Raw genomic sequence first — 7889 nt, 5'->3', positions numbered from 1 at the left:
GCACTGGAGGAGGTGTGGCACTGGAGGAGATGTGGCACTGGAGGAGGTGTGGCACTGGAGGAGGTGTGGCACTGGAGGAGATGTGGCACTGGAGGGGGTGTGGCACTGGAGGAGGTATGGCACTGAGGGGGTGTGGCACTGGAGGAGGTGTGGCACTGGAGGAGATGTGGCACTGGAGGGGGTGTGGCACTGGAGGAGGTGTGGCACTGGAGAAGGCGTGGTACTGGGGGGTGTAGCACTGGAGAAGTTATGGCACTGGAGAAGGCGTGGCGCTGGAGGAGATGTGGCACTGGAGGGGGTGTGGCACTGGAGGGAGTGTGTCTCTTGTGTGTTTTGAGGATTCAGAAAGACCCATGCTAGTCCCATTTAGCTTTCTCTGCCTTGAGGTTGTGATCCAGATGTGATCTCTCAGCTCTGGCCCCAGCCCCATGCCTGCTCCCCTGCTGCCATGCTCTCCACCATGGTGATGTGGACTCCAACTCTATGGAACTGGAAGCCCCAGTGAACTCTTTTTGAATTGCCTTGGTCAGGGTGTCTCTTCAAAGCAATAAAAAGTAACTAAGACACATGCTAAATTTTTTATTATTTGGATCTAATTCTGTGCTCAGTTCTGTGCTTAAGTATCAAAGTTCCAGTTATTAGCATTTGTCTCGTTGTTATCAACATTCGATTGTCTTGTCACTGTGAGAAAACACTCTGACAAAAGCGACTTAAAGGAGAAGGGTTTACGGTGTGGTACGCTCTATCGAGGCAGCAGGGGCTGGAAGCTGCTGGTCACACTGCACGCTCAAAGTGGAAGCTTTCTCTTATTCATAAATCCAGAAACTTAACTAGGAAAGGGTGCCGCCCAGAGAGGGCAGGTCTCCCTCCCTCAAAGTAATCAAGATGATCTCCCACCAACACCCCCTTGTTCCATGTGAGTCATGACTGTCAGCTGACAATTGGCTGTGACATCACCCGCATTCAGGAGGACACTGCCCAGCAGAGCCATCTGCAACCCTAGAAATGTTCTGTGGCCTCTCGCCATGCTCAACCTAAAATTGTGCTTAGTCCTGCGGAGAAACTGTTGGAGACCTGCTTCAGCTGTGGACTCAGGTCCCAGAGAGGACGTGTGGAGTGGTAGGGCGGGAGGGACACTCTGAGGGTGAATCAGGATGGCTGCCGGTGTGTTTAATTGATGAAAGACGGTACCTTTTATGCTGTGTAGTTGCACTTAGGATTAAACTGGAGACAAGGGCTGGGCGGTGGTGGCGCACGCCTTTAATCCCAGCACTCGGGAGGCAGAGGCAGGCGGATCTCTGTGAGTTCGAGACCAGCCTGGTCTACAGAGCTAGTTCCAGGACAGGCTCCAAAGCCGCAGAGAAACCCTGTCTCGAAAAACCAAAAAATAAAATAAAATAAACTGGAGACAAGGGGTATGTGAGCTGGGGTGTGGCTTGAGATCAGGAATTAAGGAATTGACCTTGACTATAGGCACCAGTCTGCCAGTTAACAGTAGGTCACAAGTTCCTCTTGCTAGAGATAAGAAGTACTACTTTAGCAACCACAACTTTCCTCAAGCCCCCAAAGGAATGGAGACCCTTATCCAAATGCCTGACCTTGGAAAAGGACTTCTTCTGGAGTTTAGACACTATACTACAGTTTCTCAGTCTTACTATACAAACCTGTCCCCTCATAAAGCTCCCAAAAGGAAAGGCCCTGATGTGTTTTCCCACCATGCTGTACCATTCTGATTTCTCTGTATTTATTAACTGAACTATTGCCCTTGATGGCCTCAGGCTCTGGATCTGAATTGTGGGTTTTCATCCTCAGGATCAGGTGTGTTTGTAAATCTCTGCCTTTCCTGGTGTTGATGTAATTAGGAGGGCATAGTGGGATTCCTGGTTCCGCGATGGTGGGGATTTTTTTTCCAAAGAATTATTTTTGTTTAGAGAGGCTACCAGTGGACACATTTTCATCCTTTACCCAAGCCCATCCAAAATTTCTCAAAGGGAAAGGCGTTATTATTGAGAATCATTAGAAATGAAAGTATAAAGTTACTGGGGAATGTGGTCTGTGATGTCGAAATGCTGGGACTTTGTCAAGCGGTGATGGTCACCATGCGGTTCATGCCACCTCGCCTCTGGAGCAGCAGGCATTTAAGTGTCCCAGGGAATGTCCACACTCATTAACATTCTTTCTAGGATTCTCCAGGCTACTCACACATGTGTATTTTCCCTCTTGAATTTCTCTTCTTTTGAAAATTGGGTTTTCTGGTTTCCTAGGACGGCTCATGTTAAATTAACAGACATTTCAGGTGGAGCGCGATTGGAGTCTTAGCTCTTACTGAACTCTCGGTGAGGTTCCAGCTCTCCCTGTCATGCTGTAGGGTCCCTCCTAAGCTCACTCCAGGCTTTTTTGCTGCTGTGTTTGTTCTCACTGCTATAACCTGAGCTTCTGTCCACTTCTCACTGACAATCACAAACACAGCTATGCCATGCATATTTTGTATGTTGTATTTTCTTACTTATAATAATTTTAGTTGATTATATTTTTCATTCCTCATGAAATTTGAAATTAGCAGGGTAGTTCCACTTGTATTTCCTCTCTAATCTGTTTCTCTTGTCTAATACCATTGAGTATTATTTTAGCAATATTTTTTAACTAACAGATAAACTTTTGTTTGCTATGTACAATATGGTCTTTGAATATATATATATATGACCAAATATACTAATTAACATATTCATAATCTGACATAGCTATCATTTTGTGAAAACATTTTATAGCCCATCAGCATTTTTCAAGAATATAATGTGTAGGATGGAGACACAGCCAGGGATTAAGAACACTTGTTGCTCTTGTAGAATCAGGTTCCCTTCCCAGTACCCACAGGGCAGCTCACAACTCCCTGTGTCTCTAGTCCCAGGGAACTGATGCCCTCTTCTGGCTCCTACAGGCACCAGGCATGAACATGGTATACATACATACATACATACATACATACATACATACATGCATACATACATACAGGCATACATACATGCATACATACAGGCAACTCTTATGTACATAAGAGAAAATACAACTGCAAATTCTGAGGAATATGAACTATTATCAAGTTTAGTCACCATGTATACCTTAAATCCCCTGGATCCGCTCTTCCTGTCTGAAGTATTGTATTGTCCCAGCAACCTTCCCCCTCTGTAGGGTATAGGTTCTTTTAAGTCCCACATCAATAGCAGTTTTACGTAGTCATGGCAACATTTGACATCCTGGCTTGCTCTATGCTCTAATGGGAAAGTTTGGAAGTTTGGAGTTTTTATCAGCCATCTTAATTCTGGCTAAGAAAATGCCTGCATTTGTCTCTTACACTAAACTGCATAGTCTTTAAAAAAAGAAAAAAGAAAAAAAGAAATAAAAGAAAACAAACTATCTTTTTTCATTTTACATATCAATCTCAGTTCCTATTCTGTCCCCTCCTCCCATTCCCTCCACTTTCCCCCCAACCAAACCCCTTATCCACTCCCCAGAGAGGGTAAGGCACATTGCTTTGGGGAAGGATCAAGGCCCTCCTCACTATATCCAGGCTGAGCAAGGTATCCATCCAAAGAGACTGGGTTCCAAAAAGCCAGCACAAGCAGCAGGGACAAATCCTGGTGCCACTACCAGTGGCAGACCCCACAGTCTGCCCCAGCCATCCAACTGTTACCCATATTCAGAGGGTCTCACTTGGTCCTATGCTGGTTCCTTCCCTGTCTGGCCTGAGTAGGCTAGCTCCCATTAGCTCAGGTAAGCTATGTAGTCTAAACACCACATTTTAATTTGTTCACTTTGTAATTTTTTCCATTGTCCTGCTTATATGTTCAGAAAATCCCTTTTTTAATTTGGTAGTGGTATATTTCTCTTCCCATGTCCTACAAAAATCTTTTAATTAAGTAAAGGTTGTGCAATCGTCAAGAAAATTGTCTATGTTAGAACTGTTCTGTTGGGCTTGAGAGTCACTGTGCCACCACCATGAAAAGGAAGCACACTTTGTGGCCTTCCCTCCTTCACAGGGTTTAATAGGATTCAGTTGGAAACTTCTGAAGTCTTGTTGATATGTTTTAAGTTTGTCTGCTAGTAGCTTTAATAACTTGCCAGTTGTCTCTTGCTGTGTTTTCTGCCTCTTCTGGAGTCATCTTAATAGAACCTTTTCTAGGAACCTAGTGCTACATGTATAAGTGGAAATGCCTTTGGGACATATGCTGACTTTGGTCTCAGTTATGGAATGTCAAGATGGAAACAGCATGTAAGCAACAGTAGATACGCTTCAGGGGTGTCCTGTCTTAGCGCTGAACCTGGGCTAAAAAGCTAGCCACTTGCATGGTTCTTTTGGTTGCCATGATCATCCAAAGGAAGTTTAAATTACAGAGGCAATTTCCATCAATGGGGTTCTGACACCCCAACATTAAATAGAGCAGGAAGGAGAGGCCTGAAGAAAGCCAGGAAAACCTAAAAAAAGTAACAGACAAGGGGCTAAGATCAACCATGACACACACACACAATAAACACATCACTTAGCCATCCCTGTTGGAGGAGGGTCTGCTTGTTTGTCCCGGCTGCCAGGTGTATTAATTAAATCACTGCTTGCCCCATTAGTTCTAGCTTCTTATTGGCTAACTCTTACATCTTAATTTAACCCATTTCTCTTAATCTATGTATCACCATGTGACAGTGCTTACCAGCAAAGTTTTAGCATGTCTGACTCTGGCAGTGGCTCCATAGTGTCTCTCTGACTCCACCCTTCTTTTTCCCTGCATTCAGCTTAGCTTTCCCTGCCTACCAGAGTTCTGCTGCTTGTGCTGGCTTTTTGGAACCCAGTCTCTTTGGATGGATACCTTGCTCAGCCTGGATATAGTGAGGAGGGCCTTGATCCAACCCCATAAGAAGACTCTTCCTCTTGAAGTAAATTGGTGCTGCCAAAAGCCAATGTGTCTCACTGTCAAGAAAAGTCCTAAATTTTTAAAACATTTAAATGCCATATTCTGAAGGTCTCTGAAAGATTTGAAGAACACCTAACTAACAGAAATATATCTCTATATATCTAGAAAACCTGACTAACATGACTATAATCTTGGCTATTATAGATGACTATTAACCTATATTTCTTAATTATACATTACATTTTAAAATGAACTACACAAACACAATACCTTAATCAAGGGCAGAAATATACATATACAATATAACAAAATCTACCTTAAATTTGTATCAATAAACCAAGATCCATACCAAAGCAAATTATTCATCTCTATAGCAGATCCCCCTTTAAATGTAAACAAACATTTATAAACAATATTTGGGAATATGGGCGTAGTTTTGTCACATCACATTCCCAGTGGTCAGAGCAGATATGTTTGAGATACACTCATGCCTTGTGAGGACTGAGGGGTAGATCCAAGAGGCGAGTGTAGAAGACACTTTCCAGAAGTCTGCTTGGCTGTGGGTCATGATCCCTTTAGCAAACCTCTAGCTCCAAAACTACTTGCATTACAACTCATAACAGTAGCAAAAGTACAGTTGTGAAGTAGCATTGAAATAATAGTGTGGTTGGGGGTCACACAGCACAAGGAATTGTATTGAATAAAGGGTGGCTGTGATAGGAAGGTTGAGAACTGCTGACTTAGGGGTTAGAGGAGGCACTTCTAGAATGAACATGTAAGATGGAGCATCTGCTTTTCCTTCCCCCGTACCCGGAAGAGTTTATCATGAGGAGCAAGGCCTTTGTAGCCTCCTCTGTGGATTCTTGGGGGCAAATGTGACACTTCCTTAGAGTTGGCCTGAGGACACCAGGACACTAGGCCAGGAGAAGTTGACAGAGGAAGCCACAAAGAGACATGCCTCCCCGGGGCAGAGAGAACATTGAAACAGTGAGGAGGGGCTTTCACGTCATCAGGGAGGCATCCCCGAGGAACCTGGACCTGAATGTGGAGGAAGAGGTAGAGGAGAAATCGGCCCACCACATTCCCATGGAGACCAAAGGAAAAGACAAACTAAGAGGGAACAACTAACTCAAGGCGGTCTTTTCAGGGAAATATACTTACAGATACCCGGAAGCTATTCTTAACCCAGAGTTCGACTACCTGTGAAATAGAAACAAGTCCGAAATGCAGCGTAGGGCATGAGAGCTTAAGAGGGGGTCTGTCTGTGTCAAGGGTCTTTCAGTGGACACAGCACACACCCCCTCCAGCCTTCACCCATGCCCACACACATGCACATGTGTACACACACACACATAAGCATACAATACAGGGAAACAGTTTCATCATGGTTGTGAACTGTCGTGCTTAGCACATTGCTCTCTTTTCCCTCCCTTTCTTCCTGGTTCATAATAACTATTTATACACAGGTAACCGCTGTCTAAGAAAAATATACCCATGTTTAAGGTTCTACTGATGTTAGCTATCCCTGCAACCTCACTGTCCAAGCTGGATGTTTTTATCTACTCTGTCTTATGAATCTCTCAGTAGCTGAACTAAAGAAAACAAACTCCAGTGTTTGCTGCTGCATCTTCAGAACTGCAATCTCCATGCAGAGCTTTGTGAAAGCCTGACCCGCCCATTCCAAGTGACTCTTCCAAATTTCCATAAACACTTCAGTTGACCCCAAGTAGGAATGGGGTCTCAGCACAAGTGTAGTTCATGATAGGACAGCCACCAGAAGCCGAACATCCCTACAAACATGGGGATACCACCCTACTGGTGTCAGTCTAATGCCCCAAAGGCTAGCTACACTCTGGGCAAAACCTAAGGGACCAATCAGGCTCAGGGAAGCCACCCACTGCAATAGGTCCTCAACCCTCACTGCAGAGACAAGAGTGGAACCCACACAGACAGGTCTAGGTAGATGCCATGCCCCAGCCAAGGCCTATGTACATGAAGACAGAGTTCACACACTGTGACAGAGTCCACAACCATGTTCCTGTAGGCAGCACCCACTTTCTCTCTGTGATCATGGATCTCAAATGACCAACTGTCTTTCTGTGGATCCCTAGACAATTCTTATTCACACAGTCTTCCATATCTGTGACATCGAGGACTATTGCAGGGACTTCCCTTCTCCTTCACTGGAGAGACAGAGCACCCGGGTCCTGGGGACCTGCACAGTGGTACCTGAGGGAGTATTTCCAACCAACAGCTCTGGAATCTGTCACATTCCTTCAGAATCTGAGAATCCAGACAGGTTACACTGTGGTGACCAAGATCCAGGCTCTATCTTGGTCAGACACAGTTCGGAGGACATCAAATTCAGTAAGTTAAGGAACATTGCTCCTGGATAAATCAAGCCATTGAGCCGTGAGATTGTGGGAGTGAAATGCTAAGCAATTGTGACTTGCATTATAGAACATGCTCTTAATTGAAGTCAAGAAAGCCGATACACTACAAGGAGCCTCTATTAGTACATGTGTGTGTGCACTGAAGAAATGGGCTGAAATTCCCAGGGATAGTTTCTGGGTGTTAGAGTCCCCCAGGCTGCCCCATCAGCTTGACTGTGCTGAGATCAAGAGGTGGAATGAAGGGCTTGTTGCTTGCACAGAAAAGTATTCCTTCCCTTCAGTACCATTTTATACATAGGTACAAGTGCGGTGTTTGCTGTCATTGCAAATAACCCAGGCATTTGGGCAATTTGCCCTGGAAAGAAAGACAAAGAAAAAGAATCTGACAGATTCTTCAGAAGCAGGACCCAGGTTACTCGGCAGGCAGAGGCAGGAAGATGGCAAGTTGGATGGGCAAATAGCATAAAACCCTTTCAGGACAAGAAGGACAAGAAAGGAAGAAAGAAAGAAAGAAAGAAAGAAAGAAAGAAAGAAAGAAAGAAAGAAAGAAAAGAAAGAAAGGAAAGAAAGAGAAAGAAAGAGAAAGAAAAGA

General features: G+C 44.5%; 1 protein-coding gene across 1 annotated transcript in view; it reads left to right on the top strand.

Moving 5' to 3' along the window:
• Pacrg (parkin coregulated) overlaps nucleotides 1–7889 on the top strand; it is a 460318-nt gene that overhangs the window by 373498 nt on the left and 78931 nt on the right. The gene's annotated exons all lie outside the window — the stretch shown is intronic.

The sequence above is a fragment of the Microtus ochrogaster genome, linkage group LG9, assembly GCF_000317375.1.
Source record: "Microtus ochrogaster isolate Prairie Vole_2 linkage group LG9, MicOch1.0, whole genome shotgun sequence".
Classification (NCBI taxonomy): domain Eukaryota; kingdom Metazoa; phylum Chordata; class Mammalia; order Rodentia; family Cricetidae; genus Microtus; species Microtus ochrogaster.
Note: the sequence above shows the minus strand (reverse complement) of the source record. Positions and strands in the feature narration are given on the sequence as shown.